This window comes from Camelus dromedarius, chromosome 36 (genome assembly GCF_036321535.1).
Source record: "Camelus dromedarius isolate mCamDro1 chromosome 36, mCamDro1.pat, whole genome shotgun sequence".
NCBI classification, from domain to species: domain Eukaryota; kingdom Metazoa; phylum Chordata; class Mammalia; order Artiodactyla; family Camelidae; genus Camelus; species Camelus dromedarius.
Window position 1 is genome coordinate 3,226,396 of NC_087471.1, and position 14,770 is coordinate 3,241,165.

The 14,770-nt window shown below is 37.9% G+C and overlaps 2 pseudogenes; both read right to left on the reverse strand.

The window, feature by feature from the left end:
• Window positions 1–309: 309 nt before the first annotated feature.
• On the reverse strand, window positions 310–927 carry LOC105094541 (transmembrane 9 superfamily member 3-like; annotated as a pseudogene).
• LOC116147064 (transmembrane 9 superfamily member 3-like) lies at window positions 926–11,971 on the reverse strand (annotated as a pseudogene).
• Between the last annotated feature and the right edge of the window lie 2,799 nt (window positions 11,972–14,770).

The following is a 14,770-nucleotide window of genomic DNA, read 5'->3' on the forward strand; positions in this document are numbered from 1 at the left end:
TCTTTTCTGGAACATCATTTTTCAATAACGTATAAACACTAGTGCCAGGAAGACTTCTATTCATGTAATTTTAGCATCCAAGTTTCCCTCTATTTATTTTATTGGAACAAATGCTTTAAATAAACTATTTGTCTTCTTTGCTGAAGAGAGCTGGTCTATTCAATCCAAGCATTTGCTGTGAACAGTTGGAGAAAGCAGTCAGTGAGAACCTAGGATCAATGGAAATAAATGTTACTTTAAGCCATCCACGAAAGAGAGACCCACAAAGTACCCAGTGTTATAGCCCAAATCTCTTCTTGTGCTTTTATTTTTGCTGTGCAAGTTCCACCCCTGTGAGAGAAAAACTGATCCAAAGTTCCAGGTTTTCTTGGGTCTTTAGTCAATTTTCACATTAGTATGGCTTTTTTGGACAAAGGCACTTGTTCCCATGTAACCAGCTGCTCCACACATTATCCCCAAGGCTGTGCTAAATACCGCCATATATCCAAAGCAAAATGATGTTTGAAATAAGCCACACACCTTTGTTTTGAAAAAACCAGTAGTAAAAGGAATGCATGTAAACATAAATTGTAGTTGATGCAGCAGAGAGAAAACTTGTCCATTGTCACCTCCAGTCCTCTGCATTTGGTAGAAAGCATGTGCACACGATGGTCACACAGTCACAATGCACAGGATGACCAGCACCAGCATCATGAAGCCATAGGCAGAATAGATTTTATATGCCCAGAAAGATGTAAAGATGAAATGCATTTCAATAAAGACTGAGCCAAAAGGTAAAGTTCCTCCCAAGCAAACAGTAATGGCAGCTCCATGAACCATTTTTTCTCCCGTATGGGACGAGGCACAGCATTGACACGACAAGGGGAGTTAGGCTGACCTGACAGATTTCAGCCCAGTATTGTACCAACAAGATTTAGAGGAAGGATAACAAATTATACGTCTGACTTTTTCCATTTTACTGAATATGACATCTGGATTTTAGTATTAGGAACCAGTTTCACCTTTCCTTCACTAGTCAGATGAACGCCAACAATTCGATTTCCATTAAAACCTATTTCAAGTTTTTTATAGGTCCGAAGATAATGATCTTCTCCATTTTCATGTGCTTCACCAACAGTCCCCCATATCGGTAAGTCCTCTGCGTACATCTGGTACCAGCAGTGATGTTTGACAGCGTACACACATGCATCTCTCTTTTCTTTATCTAAGTCAATTTCACAGTCAGTGGCTAGCAGCACATCGCCTTTAAATTTAATACCCAGACCACGAAATTCCAGTTCAACTCCTTGGAGCGCTTCTCCCAGAGTGTCATGGTAAGGACTGATACTGAGAAGGGAAGTGAAAAGTACTTATATGTCTCTTGGCGATTATGGTAGGGCCCGACAGTATTCATCCGTTAAGACAACTTCGTCTTTATCTTGATATGTGTGCTTGGGTCGCCCGCCGGGGCCCGGGGCAGCAGCAGCAGCATCAGCCACGCCGGGAGCGCCCGACAGCGGGCGCATCCCCCGCGCATCCCCCGCGCATCCCCCGCGCATCCCCCGCGCATCCCCCGCCCCTTGACTCCTCCCCCTCCGCCGCTGCCGCCGCGGTGGCCGATTCGCATCCATGGGGCGCAGACAGACGCGCGGGGGCCCGGGCCCAGCCGCCGCCCACTCCGGAGCCTCCAGCGCCTCCCTGCCTCCTCCAGAAATGTTCCTTTTTGGAAAACTGAAATTGAAGAATCAAACACTCGTAATATTTCTCTTACTCTTCTAACATGTAGAGAGACTGTGTCAAGGAAACCTGACACACAGCCTGAGATTTGTGATTTCAGCCTTAAAAATATCCTAACACGACGTACAGGTTATGAACCAGAATCAGTCTGTTTAAGAATGTACCTGACACTCCATGAACAGTCATTGGATGAGGTACAGGGTTAACCAAATATTGAATAAATAGTAATTCTTCACTGACAGGTAAGATTGATTTGGTATGAAACCGTTTAGTTACGTAGAAAAAGATTTTTAACCATTTTAACCAAAAGTTTAACCAATTAAAAAAATTTTAACTCCATTTTTAATGGCGACCAAAGTAAGTAATTATGATTCAATTTCATAATATTATGTCTTTAAAACAAACTTATTTACATATATAAACTTACACGTAAGTCTAGTCCGAAATGGATAGTGGTTTCAAAGATGGTTTTGCTAAATATTCTTTACCTACTCTTTGAAAATAGTGTGTCTGCTTTTATAATAGGTTGATATTTAGTAAATACACTTTGGATTTGATTTGCTAACATTTTATTTATATTTTTTAACCTACAGATATAGATAGCCGATATTTATAGTATAATTATTTACAAAATTATATAATTTCAATTCTAATTTTATTAACATTTATTGTTATTTACTGAATTACATATTTACTATATTATTCGCTTAATTATAAAATTTGCTATGTTTTATATAGTAAATTATAATACAATTTTGTCATGCTGTCCCTTTATGATATTAATGTTCTAGGAAGGAATTGATTTGGATATAAGGTTAATTTGGAGATATTTTATTTCTCCAAAATATTAAGCTTCCAAAACATAAGAAATTTCTGTCAGTCTATTGAGCTAGTTATTTTTCCAGATATTTACATTATTATTATGTTCATCATAGTCTTCCTGAATGTGAGACATTGACGTATATGTATAGATCTTATATCCAGCAAACTGACTGAATGTCGTATTGTTTTTTCAGCAAAGTTACTGAATGCCGTATTGTTTTTTCCATCTCATTTTCTTGGTCTTTATATGACCCACAGTTATTGATAGTTTTGCCTTTTCCTTTTCAATTATTTTATTTAGCTTACTTCTCTTGTCTCATGGTCAAGGTAACTTATGCAATGTCTTCCATTGCGTAAGAGAGCCTTGACCAATTTCGGACTCTACTAAAAAGTCCTCTAAAACTTCATAATTAATTCTAATGTTTGCAGCCTATTTGGAAAGTTATCATATTTCAGCATAAATAAGGACTTGATAGTAAGCTTTTGTTGTCATTGTTGGTGTAGGAAGAGACAAATTTATCAGTGAAATTAATTATAGGACTCGTAAACAACTTCATGCATACATGTAAATTGTTAGACTGAAAAGTTACATAAAAAACACAGAGGAAAATCTTGAGTGGATTATTTACTGAATGGCTGTGGAACAGTTGGCTTTCCATGGGATATAAAGTTAGAGCTCAGTATCATACAATTCACACACAATTTTCAAGTGGACAATACAGGTATATGTGAAAAAAGAAAATTTTAATTATATCCAAGAGAATAGCACTGTTACCTCAGGATAACAGAATTACTTACACAAGGCACAAAAAAGAACAAATTATAAAAGACAACATTGAAAAATGGGACTACATTTAGCATTGCTAAATGGGAAAAAAAGAAAAGGAAAGAAAAGAAAAGGAAGAAAGAAATGTGTATTACTATATATTCCAAATACTGAAAGTAGTTATCAGTTGAGAATGTAATGTTGCAAAATCTGATTAAACAGAATGCTTTTTTTTTTTATCACAGCACTGGTAAATTAGGCATGGTGTGTGTCTTATTTCAAAACACTGTTATAAACAAAGTTTGTTATTACAGTAATATACTCCTGCTGCTCTGTCTATCAAGCCAGAAAATCTATCATGCAGAGTCCACTTTTCAATCAAGTCTAAATCCTTTCTCTTACATCACCAGCCAAGTCCATGTTAATGCAGTTCCCCCGGGCAGGCTTTCAGTAAAGCAAAAAGAAATAGCCTTGAAATAAACATGTATTTCTGGGCACAAAAGATGCTTATCTAAAGTTAAGTACAAAAGAAGTCTATTTATATAGTCTGAAAACTTCAAAACACAGATGCTTCTAGGAACAGTTCTTCAATAAAAGCGAAACTAGGCAGTTTAAGTTTAATATTTGATTTCAAACATTTCCCCAAGCCTTGCAAAGCCTCATAGTCTGCTAATATGTCAACACCAAGTTGACTTTTATTCACAACTTTACATACTCATGTCCTGGTGAGCTGTTAATTTGGTATTCCCGAAGTTTTGTACTCTAATTTTTGTTGATCTAAATTTTATATAACTTCACTTCAAAAATATCAATGAGAAGCCAGGAATTTATCGTCACAGTAAATCAACTCAGAATCCAAAGTCTTTTGTTATTATTTCTGTCCTCTCAACACAGTTAGCAAAGGGACAATTCACATGGAAATTCACTCAGTGAGCCAGAAGCATATCTAAAATATTTTTCCTCCTATGTGTAAAGAAAACATTTTAAATATTCATAGAAACAATCTTTTTTTTTTCCCTAGGAGTATTCCATTTCCCAATGTGAATAAAGCTACGGACCTGAGAATGGCAGGAAGAATTTGGGATGACAGTTAAAATGCTGATGTATAAAAAATAATGCAAGTATCATCAGAAATAATTGTAATAGAAAGGTAGAAATTTTGTCAATAATAGACAAGCATCTTGAGAATTGATATATGTATCTTTAGGGTTTGAGTGTTTTGTTGTTGTTCATTGGCTTTAGAAACATAAGGAAGAACACAAAGGCATGTAGAGAAAACGATTACCCCCTGCTTGTGGCCACTTATTTCACTCCTCCCCCAAATAATGGATGAAAATACACATGACTGTTAACATGTCTGACTAGGGAAATAAGATGGGGAGTGTTCAGTGCTTAGTGGCCGAAAAACTTGACTGTATAATCTGGGAACACCCAGATGTATCTTGGAACCACTGAAAGGCTCACAATTTTTAACACATTTTTAAAAGTCAGAGAGTAACAGATATTCATTACATAGACTTGTACAGAAAAAAATATGTCAAAATTATTCATTTATGATAACCTCCCAATGGTGGAGTGTTCTCTCTTCCTCTATTTTCTACATAACATATTTTATTAACTTTATTGGTACATAATTCACATAGAACAAAATCAACAGATCTTTTACTCTATAGAAATTAATGCTTTCTGGCAAATATATGCATATAATCATGTAACTATTATCTCAATCAAGATGTGGAACATTTTCATCACCCCAAAAGTTCCCCCAAGCCTTTCCAAGTCTATATCCTGCCCCCTAAACCCCAGGAGCCACGGATCTGATTCGAATTATCACAGCTCATTCTAACTATTCTAAAACGTCAGATAAATGAAATCACACAGTGCATATTCTTTTGTGCCTGGATTCTCTCACTCAACATTCTGTTTTTGAGATTCATTCATGTTGTTGCTGGCATCAGTGGTTGGTTGGTTCTTGCTGTCAAGTCATGTGTCACTGTACCGTGATGGGTTCACCCATTCTCCTAGTGAAGGATGCTTGAGTCCCCTTCACCTTTTTAATTGTTATAAATAAAACTATTGTAAACATTTTTGTACAAGTTTTTGAGTAGACATATTTTTATTTCTCTTGGTCAGAAAGCTAAGAATAAAACAGCTGGGTTGTATGGTAAGGATATGATTAACTTTACAAGACATTGCTAAACTGTTTCCTAAAATGACTCCACCATTTTATATTCTTTCTGCAATTTATGGGCGTTCCACTGGCTGCCAATCTTAGTCAACACTTGCTATTGTCAGTCTTTTTTTTAATTTTTTTAAGCCACTCTATTCTATTTGGAATGGCATTTTATTGAGATTTAATTTGCATTTCCCTCATGCCAAATGATGTTCAACATTCCTTCATGTGAATTTTGGTCCCCATTTGAAAGGCATGCTTTTAACTGTTTGGTCAAGTTTTCTGCCCATTCTCATTTGGCTTTTTAAATTGGATTTTTATTACTGAGTTGTAAGAGTTCTTTATCTATTTTGTATCTATTTCCTTAACAGATATATGTGTTGTGAGTATTTTCTCCAGATTCGTGCCTTTTAATTTGTTAATTTTCTTGAAAAAGTAAGTTTTTACATTTTGGGAAAGTTGAATTGTCTCTCTGCAATATGTACCAGTTCTCACTCTAGGTTCTGCCCATTCTTTGTTTTTATCCCTTAGGGGTTTTCGGTTTGTTTGCTTGTTCTATTTGGTTTATAAGCATATTGGAATTTTTTTCTTTCAATTTCCTATTTCAACTAGTTATTCTTAGGATTCAGAAATACAAGTAGACTTTGTACATTGACACTAGAATCTGAAATTTTGTTAAATTAATTTCTTGGCTCTAGAAATGTTATATGCTTCTTGGGCTTTTTCTATGTAAACTGTCACATCACCTCTGAATAATGACGATCTTACTTATTTTTAATTCTCTATCGTTTTTGACGCAGAGAAGAAAACTATCAACAAAATGAAAAGGCCACCTATGGAAGGGGGAAGGGACGTGAAAATGGTATATCCAGTAAGGGGTTAATGTACAAGCTAGACAGAGACTCTTAGAACTCAACATCAAGAGTCTCTGTCTTTTTATTTGTTTATGCTTCCAAGCCCCTTCTCCGCTTTCAAGTACCTGTCATGTCACTTTAGCAGCAACAGTGTAAATTCTAAATCTCAAGAGACTGAGTAGAGTCATCGCCCGAGGCCTCCTCTAGCAGTGTCCTCATGACAACTCCAGAAACCCCTTCTTTCACAGGACACGGGTTTTCTCAGGCTGTCACCATTCCAGCTCCTCTCCTCTCCCAGTGTGTCGTGAAGTCACACACTTGACATCAAGCACATGATCTGAACATGACACTGCATCCTGAACGCACACTTTCTGCACATCTGGTAAACCAACCCACAGGGGTGTAATTACTCCACTCATTGCATTGTATTATAATTATTTCCATGTTCATTTTCTTATTGATTGAACTTCTACTATGTGCAAATAATTGGAACAGGTACTCTAGAGATTACATATAGAAATGCTAATTCACAGGCCTTGCCAACCTACCTCCAACAGAATTCTTCGAGTAACACCATGAAATATGGATACAATTCACTTGGAGTAACTGAATATGGAATTGTGTCATCCATGTTGCTAAATCAGATGTCGTGTAACAAAGAAGTGCCAACGGTTTAATAAGAGTGTATGTGACAGAGCAAACCTATTATTTTCTGCTAATGGAGAATTAGCAATATCCTTAGAAAGAGCCCTTTTACTCAGAGACAAAGTCTGTGGAGCAAAGCTCCAGATTATGGGAGCATTTTATAAATACCACCCATCAGTCCAGTCCCAACCCCTGGTGGGGCGGGGTAGGGTGGGTGGAAGGTGCACTGAAAGCCCTCATTTATGTAACGTCTGGATACGCAGTGACCTCAGGTTTCCCCACGGCAGTGACGTTAAGTGAGATTCATCTTCTTACAGCTTTCACTCAGCAGGGCTCAGGACAGAGATGCAATAACGTGTTTCCTTCATGAGTATAAGGAGGAAGAAGCAAGGAGGGAGGAAAGAAAAAGAGAGGAAGGGGAAAAAATTAGCCTTTATGGATTTCAAGAGAAAAAAAGAGCAACTAATTTAAAATCTATTACTGTGAATTTGCCATTTCACAAATATCTCCTTAGTGCTGGAAACACCTCTTCTGCCCATGAAATTCACATTAAGGAGAAACAAACACATATAATTAGCAACATTCTCAAGTAATATAAATTCCTGTTTTAGTAGTAATAAAATACTCAGGGTGCAAAAGAAGGCAAAAAAAACTCTCTCCACTTTAGGTTTCTACAAGTTTTTGCAAATAGGAAAAATATTACAAAGTTCAGGAACAAATTAGAAATTTAAAGCATAAAAATAGAAAAAAAAAAAAATCTATGCCGAAGGGTATGTGTCAATGAGAAGACTCTTTAATAGCTACAGAATAGAGCACAATCTGGTTTTAATTAAGTTTAAATTAGCTTTACATGAAAATAAATTGGTTTTGTATCAACAAGATTAAAATAATGACATTAACATCTAAAAGAAATGCTGCTTTTTAAATCTTCTCAATCAAGCCCAAAGGCCTAGATGAAATAAAACCAGAAATTATAAATTACCAATTAATTTAATTGTAGGGTTATTTATGTTTATTTGATTTTTTGGAACATGCTTAATAGGCAATTTTAGACTATTAAAGCGTATCTGTTGGGTATGTGTAATGAAAATTAGTACTACGACCACAAGCCATTTGAAAGATGTGTTGTTTTCTACCTTGAAAAGCTCAGCTCTGCCAAATCAATAGGAAAGATCATTTTTTATTATTATTAATTTTAATACATCTAATAATTTAATACTAAATAAAGTAAATTATTAATTATTTTAAAAATCTATTCTCTATTTTTTTTGTGTTCTTTATTCTAACAGTTAGACCAAGTTTCAACTCAAGTAAGTCATCCCCCCACTGCCTGTTTTTTCTTTCATCATTGTTCATCTTTCTCATAAGCAAAGAATCAGAATTTATCACTGATACATTCAAATGCCACCCTCAGCACACATTTGTAAATAATATCCTATTATATCATTCTTGGTGATAAATGTTCCTGGGAATGGTGATGGGGAAGGCCTTCTTCTTCCTTTTTGAATGAATTTAAAATTCATGACAGATGTTAAATATTCCACATGTCTCCCTGGAACCTCTCCCCAGTGTCTCCTTCCCCTCATCTCCCACCACTCACTTTTCTAGGAAACGGACACAGATGCTAATATCCTCCCAGGGTCAAGCAAGCTTAGCACTTGAAAGGCTGCTAGACCTAAATCCCACATTTCATGTGCGAAGAAGGGAAGGCCCACTGAGTAGAAATGATGTGCCCGTCCGTGTGCAGCCGTGCTCAGGTCTTGGCCCCTGCAGCTCTCAGGGCGATACACCTGTGGGCTTCTGGGCTTTCCCAAGGGAGCTAGCGAGCGTTGGACCCACTGCCTCACAGCTACATGGCTGGGGCAGAGTCATAAATATTCCTGAGCCTCAGTTTCTCCCCGGGCAAGGCTGTTGTGAAGACCGATTAAATGAGTGTGTGCAAAGTTCTACCAGGGTACCTGGCCCCAAATGGAAAAAGTGCTAGTTGGGATGACATATTGCTTTCAATTTCAAAGACACTTCCCGGTCCTCCTTTAGTTACATTATTGTGAAGATTAAATAAATTATGTAATGGGTGGTACAACTCTTACACACGTAAGAGTATGAGCACTGAACTCTGGCCAGGGCCACGCAGGTACATTCAATGAGCATCAAATTCTGGATTAAGTGTAGTCAGAATTAGCCCTAGACGTCTATTTTCAAGGTCAAAATTGCCTAAGTAAATGAACTGTAACTGTCAAATGCCTTTCTCTGTCTGTCTTCAATTTCTTAGAATCTGTGTTCTCTTCAACAACTCCTCTCTTCCATCTCCTGACTCCCATCTCTCTCTACATCTTATTGTCTGTCTCGTGTTTGCTGGTCCCGTTCCTCTCTTTCTGCCATCCTTCTTCACTGATAATGCTTGCTTCTTTCTCCCCGCAGTCCTGGAATACTTTTCCAGACCTCCACCAACGTGCATTATTACTTTTAAAATAGAGCCTCCTGGTGATTCCTTTTGTGTAGCCAGTCTGCACTGAGTATCCTGACCCCTATTACTGCATCAACGCCCATGACTTTACCAGTAATACGCTTGGTTGTCCATTCCACATTTATTACATACATTCACAAATCCAGCTCTTTCTTTTCCTTCTGTCTGTCCAAAGCAATGATTGACGCTGAGATTTTATTCATAGTCAGACTCCTCAGGCGTCTTGCAGAGAACCCAGGACGGCATGCACACTGCAAGTACTGCTCACCAGCATTATCCTGTCTCTGGGCTGCATCATCGTTTTCCGTCTTTTGATAAATATTTGAGTTTTCAATCATTTCCCTTTCATGTCAATTAAAATACTTTTTTATATTATCTTCTTAACAATTGCTAAAATGAGCCAGAGTTGCAGTGGGGCAAGACACAGTTCCAAAAACACCCCCATCATTTTCCTAAAGGGTTTGATGGATAAATAATTCAGATTCATCTCATTTAGCAGCTGCTGCTAGTTACATCCGTGTATGAAAATATTTCTGTCATCCTGGCTCTTCGCTAAAAGAAAAGCATGAATGGCCCTGAGCACTTTTCTAAGCACTGTTTTGCTGAATGGTTTCAGCACAAATTCTCTTTCATGCGAGGATCACAAGGAAGCTATGAGTCTGTTAATCCAAGAAAGTCTGGGGTCGCTGTCTTGTGACTCATCTCAAAGGGTATAAACTGAGTGTTGAGAGTTTAACTGAACTGCTCCGTAGCATTGCTGCGTAGCCATGCATTCTGCGTGGCTGAGTGGCCTTGAACGGACACCAGATATCCCTCAAGCCTAGTGCGCGTTAAGTGTAAGTTCCTGACACGCCTTCTCCAACGCTTTGGTAATAAACAACCTCCCCTGCCTCTAAGGTCTTTCTCCATGCGCAGTCCTTAGACAAGACCCTCCCCACGACGGCAAAACTTCCCCAAACCCTGCTCTTCTTGGTTGGAACTGACCAATCTGGTCTTAGCTCTGGAACTCCAAAAGCACTCCAGCCTTGGACCCTAAACAAGGCATGTGCTCCTGGTCTGCTGGGCTTTCTGACTACATGCTGCCTTCACCTTCCCTGGTGGCCCCTCCAGGCACACCGTTTACCTCCTCCAGGACCTGTGATTTTAAAAATTTCTCTGTTTCACTTTTCCTTGTGCTCTTTGCTGAACTGTGGCTCACCATCCGACTCCCCAGCTGGGGACACTACTGAACGAATGTTAAGCTAACAGAATCACAAGTAACAAGTTTACGTTCTTTTGAAGATGAGCAGTTTTCAAGGTCACGAATAGTACCTGCAAGGGCTGCCTCTGTTTTGATAACCAAAGTTGAATATGCAAAAAGAAAGCCTTGTGTCAGGCCAGCCCACTGCAGCATGGACTGGAGCGGGAGCTGAAAGTGTAACCTGTTTCTTGAACATCGGCCAAAGCTTAAGGCTGAGGAGGTGGGTCTGCCCTGAGCCGCAAATGACATAATCATCCTGCAGGAACCCGGGGCTGGCGCACCTGCCTTGATCCCAGTGGGGGTTGGTACTTGGCTTCACCAAGTGATTCGACCCCAGGGGCATAATTCCTCTCCCCAATCTTACACGGGATTCTGCTAGAGGTCTATGTGCTGTCCCTGCGCTGCCCAGCTGCTCAGCCTCTGCAGAAATTCGTTTCACTGATAATCCCTCCTCCAAGTCAAGCTGGTGGCCCAGGCAGCCAGCCTGGTCTGCTGCTTTTGTTTTAAGGGGATTTTCAGTCTCAAATTAAAATATTATTAAATTCCAAAAAACCCCTGCATGTTTAGAAACTCTCCTCAAAATATGTTTCTATTATAATAATTTTTTAAAAGTTTGTTGTTTTGTTTCTCTTTTCTTTTTTAACGTTTAATTTTTTAAATTGACGTATAGTCAGTTACAAGGTGTCAATTTCTGGTGGCAGCATAATTGTTTTTCTTTTCTTTATAATCCAACCCATGGGTTACTGGCTTAGGTTTAGTTTCAGAATGAGGCCAAGGGTCTGTTATTTGCAGCATAACTAATGATTTTTTATCTTATTTTGAGTTTGTGAAACCTCTGCTTTAAATTAAAGTGTAAACACTCTCAATGGACACATATTTTCTCACATATTTTTATAAAATAATAATAAGCTATGATCTTTCACTCTACAGGACTGTGCAATTATTTGAAATGACAATTCAATGATATTGGCACTGCTGAAACTAACCCTTTGCTGGGAAAGCCAAACAAAATGTTGTTCACCAGCTGATTTATCATAATCTGAAACACATGCACAAGGTAACGTGGGGTACAAGTATGTAATGTTTGGAAATGCCGTTTGATGGAATGTCAAACATAGAAGGAAAAGATGCTAGTTGGTTGTGCGAAATAAAATCTGTCAGGGCAACGGAATTCCGGTCTTAAGATCTTGATCAACCTACAGCTACGATCAAACAGTTCACGGCAAAATATATTGCGCACTGCTTGCTGGCCAAATGCAGTAGAATCACTCTGTCGGTTTCTGTACATGGCGTCAAACCCTGCCCTCACTTTATATGGGAGCAGCAAATAATTCCGTGAAAGAAAGGTGTTCTTTTTACATTACTCCTGGCCGCCTTCTACTGCAATATAAATTACACTCTTTCTACATTAACAGCGCTTTTAAATTTAAAAGCCATTTTTTTTTTCTAATTTCTGCCTGTATCTGATTTTCTAGAAGCCAAAGGTTTTTGAAGACGCGACAGTGCAGTGCGGGCTGCGGTGTGATGCAGGGCTCTGTCCGCGCTCCTCTCAGCCCTGCAACTGCCAGGCAGCTTCTCCCCCCCCCCCCCCCCCCGCAGTACTGCTGTTTTGGTGAGTAGCTCTTCGTGGTGGGCCGTTGGTGCAAGGTAGGGTGTTCAGTGGCATCCTTGACCGTTGCCCACTAAATGCCAGTAGCAACACCTTGATCCCTGAGGCTGTGAGAACCCAAGATGTCTCATCTTTTGTCAAATGTCCACCTCCACTGCCTTTGGTCTGAGGCTGAGGAACACAGCCTTGCACAAGGTCACACCTTCATCCACATCAGGAAAGCTCTGGGGACCCTCCCACCCTCCAGCCCCAGAGCTTCCTGGAGGACCAGCAGAGGCCTTTGCTGTGAATGCATCACCTTTTGAGGTCTCCCTCTTTTCAATCGTGCTTCCTTCAGTCCCATACGCGTGTGGATCCCAAGAGCCTTTTAACCATCTCCATCTCAGGGTCCGCTTCTGGTGGAGCCAAAGGTGTTAACAACGTGTTTCATCTAGTCACAGAAGCCCATTTTTATCACATTTTATTGTCAGTGAAATCAGATTGTCTTTAAATTGATGTCATGTTGTAGGTTATTTAGCCATGTGTTTTCTTATGATAAATAAAATAACATCGTCTTTAAAAAAAATCCCATTTTAGTTGATTCAGTATTTTAGTTGATTCAATATAAAAGATAAAATAAAAACAAGATTAAAATTTTGACATGAGGAAACAAATACATTGGCCTCAGGTTATTAAATTCTTTAGTAAAAATGTTGGCTGTGGAGTGGGAATTTAAATATGTGTGCTAGCAATTTTTCTTAGTTACTAATAATATTTTGGAATAGCAATAATTTACTATGTTACATATTAGAGTTATTAATCATGAGATATATAGACATCTGTGTATATGTCTATGGGCAACTAGATTATAAAGTGATAGATAAAAACAGAGCCGCATTATTTTTCTATTTTCTCACTAAGTCACCTTCTTGAAAATATATATAAAAGAGCCAATGTCCTCTGTTCCATATTACATTTATATTCTCATCATCATTTGGGTCATAACTTTTCAACCATGAGACATCTAAACATAAGACTAACTGATATTGTGACTTACAGTGTCATTAAGCAGAGGATGCAGAATTACACTGAAAGGATGTGTTGTGAATACGCCCTCTGTCCACTCTTGCAGATGGAAGCTGCATTGGAAGCAGTTCGATTTAACTACAATTTGTTGCAATGCACTCGCCTGTGATTTGACACTGAGCAAGAGATTTGTTTTCCTTTCCCAAATCAGTAAAGCCCTAATAAAACGTGGTTTTTTCCCAGCTTTTAAAATCGTCTCTAATTAAAACAGATTTTGAATTACTTATGCATTAATGCTGCATTTACTTTTTCAAGACATTTAAAACATTTTTCAGTTACGATAAAATTTTTAAACTCTTTAAAGGTCTTCGAAAGAACCACATGTATATAATTGAAAATATTTACATGTTCAAAATGTAGGAATTAGTCTCAGAAAAGACAAAGTTTTTAAAATTATTGTTCGAACTGTGAGCTACTTGATAAAGTATTTATATTAAGTGGTCATGGAAGTATATTTTCAACATAAGGCTAATACCATAGTTGATCCAGAATAAACTGTAAAGTCAAACACTCAAAGTTAAAAATATAATTTCAATTATTGTATCATAACACCCATGTTGTTGCCTACACATTTCTTTGTGTATAAAATTACCGATGATCAACCCTTTTTACGACTTAATTGGTGGCTTAATTTGGACATCATTATCTCAAGCAATGTATATATTTAAGTACTCAGGCAGCCCAGGTCTATCTAGGTAGGTGTGAAACTTCATGTTCTAAAACAAATTCCCTGAGATTTAGAGCATTTTCACTCACAAGGCAGACAGTGAACTCTGAATCCAGTATCTCATTTTCTGGCTCAAATAATGACCCAGTCGAGTACGATTTAATTATCTTTAGTTCATAATCAATTCGTGCACATTACATGATCTTATCAGTTGATTTTTAAAAATTCCACAAGACAGAATGCTTCATTATCCATTTTTCCAGTCTGCAATTAAGGCACAATAATTCTTGCTACTAATTATATTGATGGCGGCTGTAATGCTTAACTAAACTTCACAAAATACTATCCACATCTGCTCTCAGGTCACATCACGTTATCAATGTGACAGCATCGCCAACTACTTTTAAAACGTTTTAATTGACGCTGCAGGTGGTCCTTGTTAGTTCTGTGATAATACTGGTTTAACTGAACTATAGAACGGAATTAACCAAACTTCCTAAAAAGTTTTCCCAGATATATTGACAAAAGGAAATACAAAACAGGTAAGAAATGGCAGTTAAAGAGCAAGCAGACATTCCTAAAATAAAATATTTGGCTTTGTTTGATGAGATCATCCTAAAAACGGAATAAAATAATTTTGGCATATTACATTTTTAGTGTATGCCTATTTCATGTAAAAAACCAAAAACTAATCAGCATGCTTTTTAAAAAACTGCTAAATTTCCTGTCTTCATGGGTTCTACCTG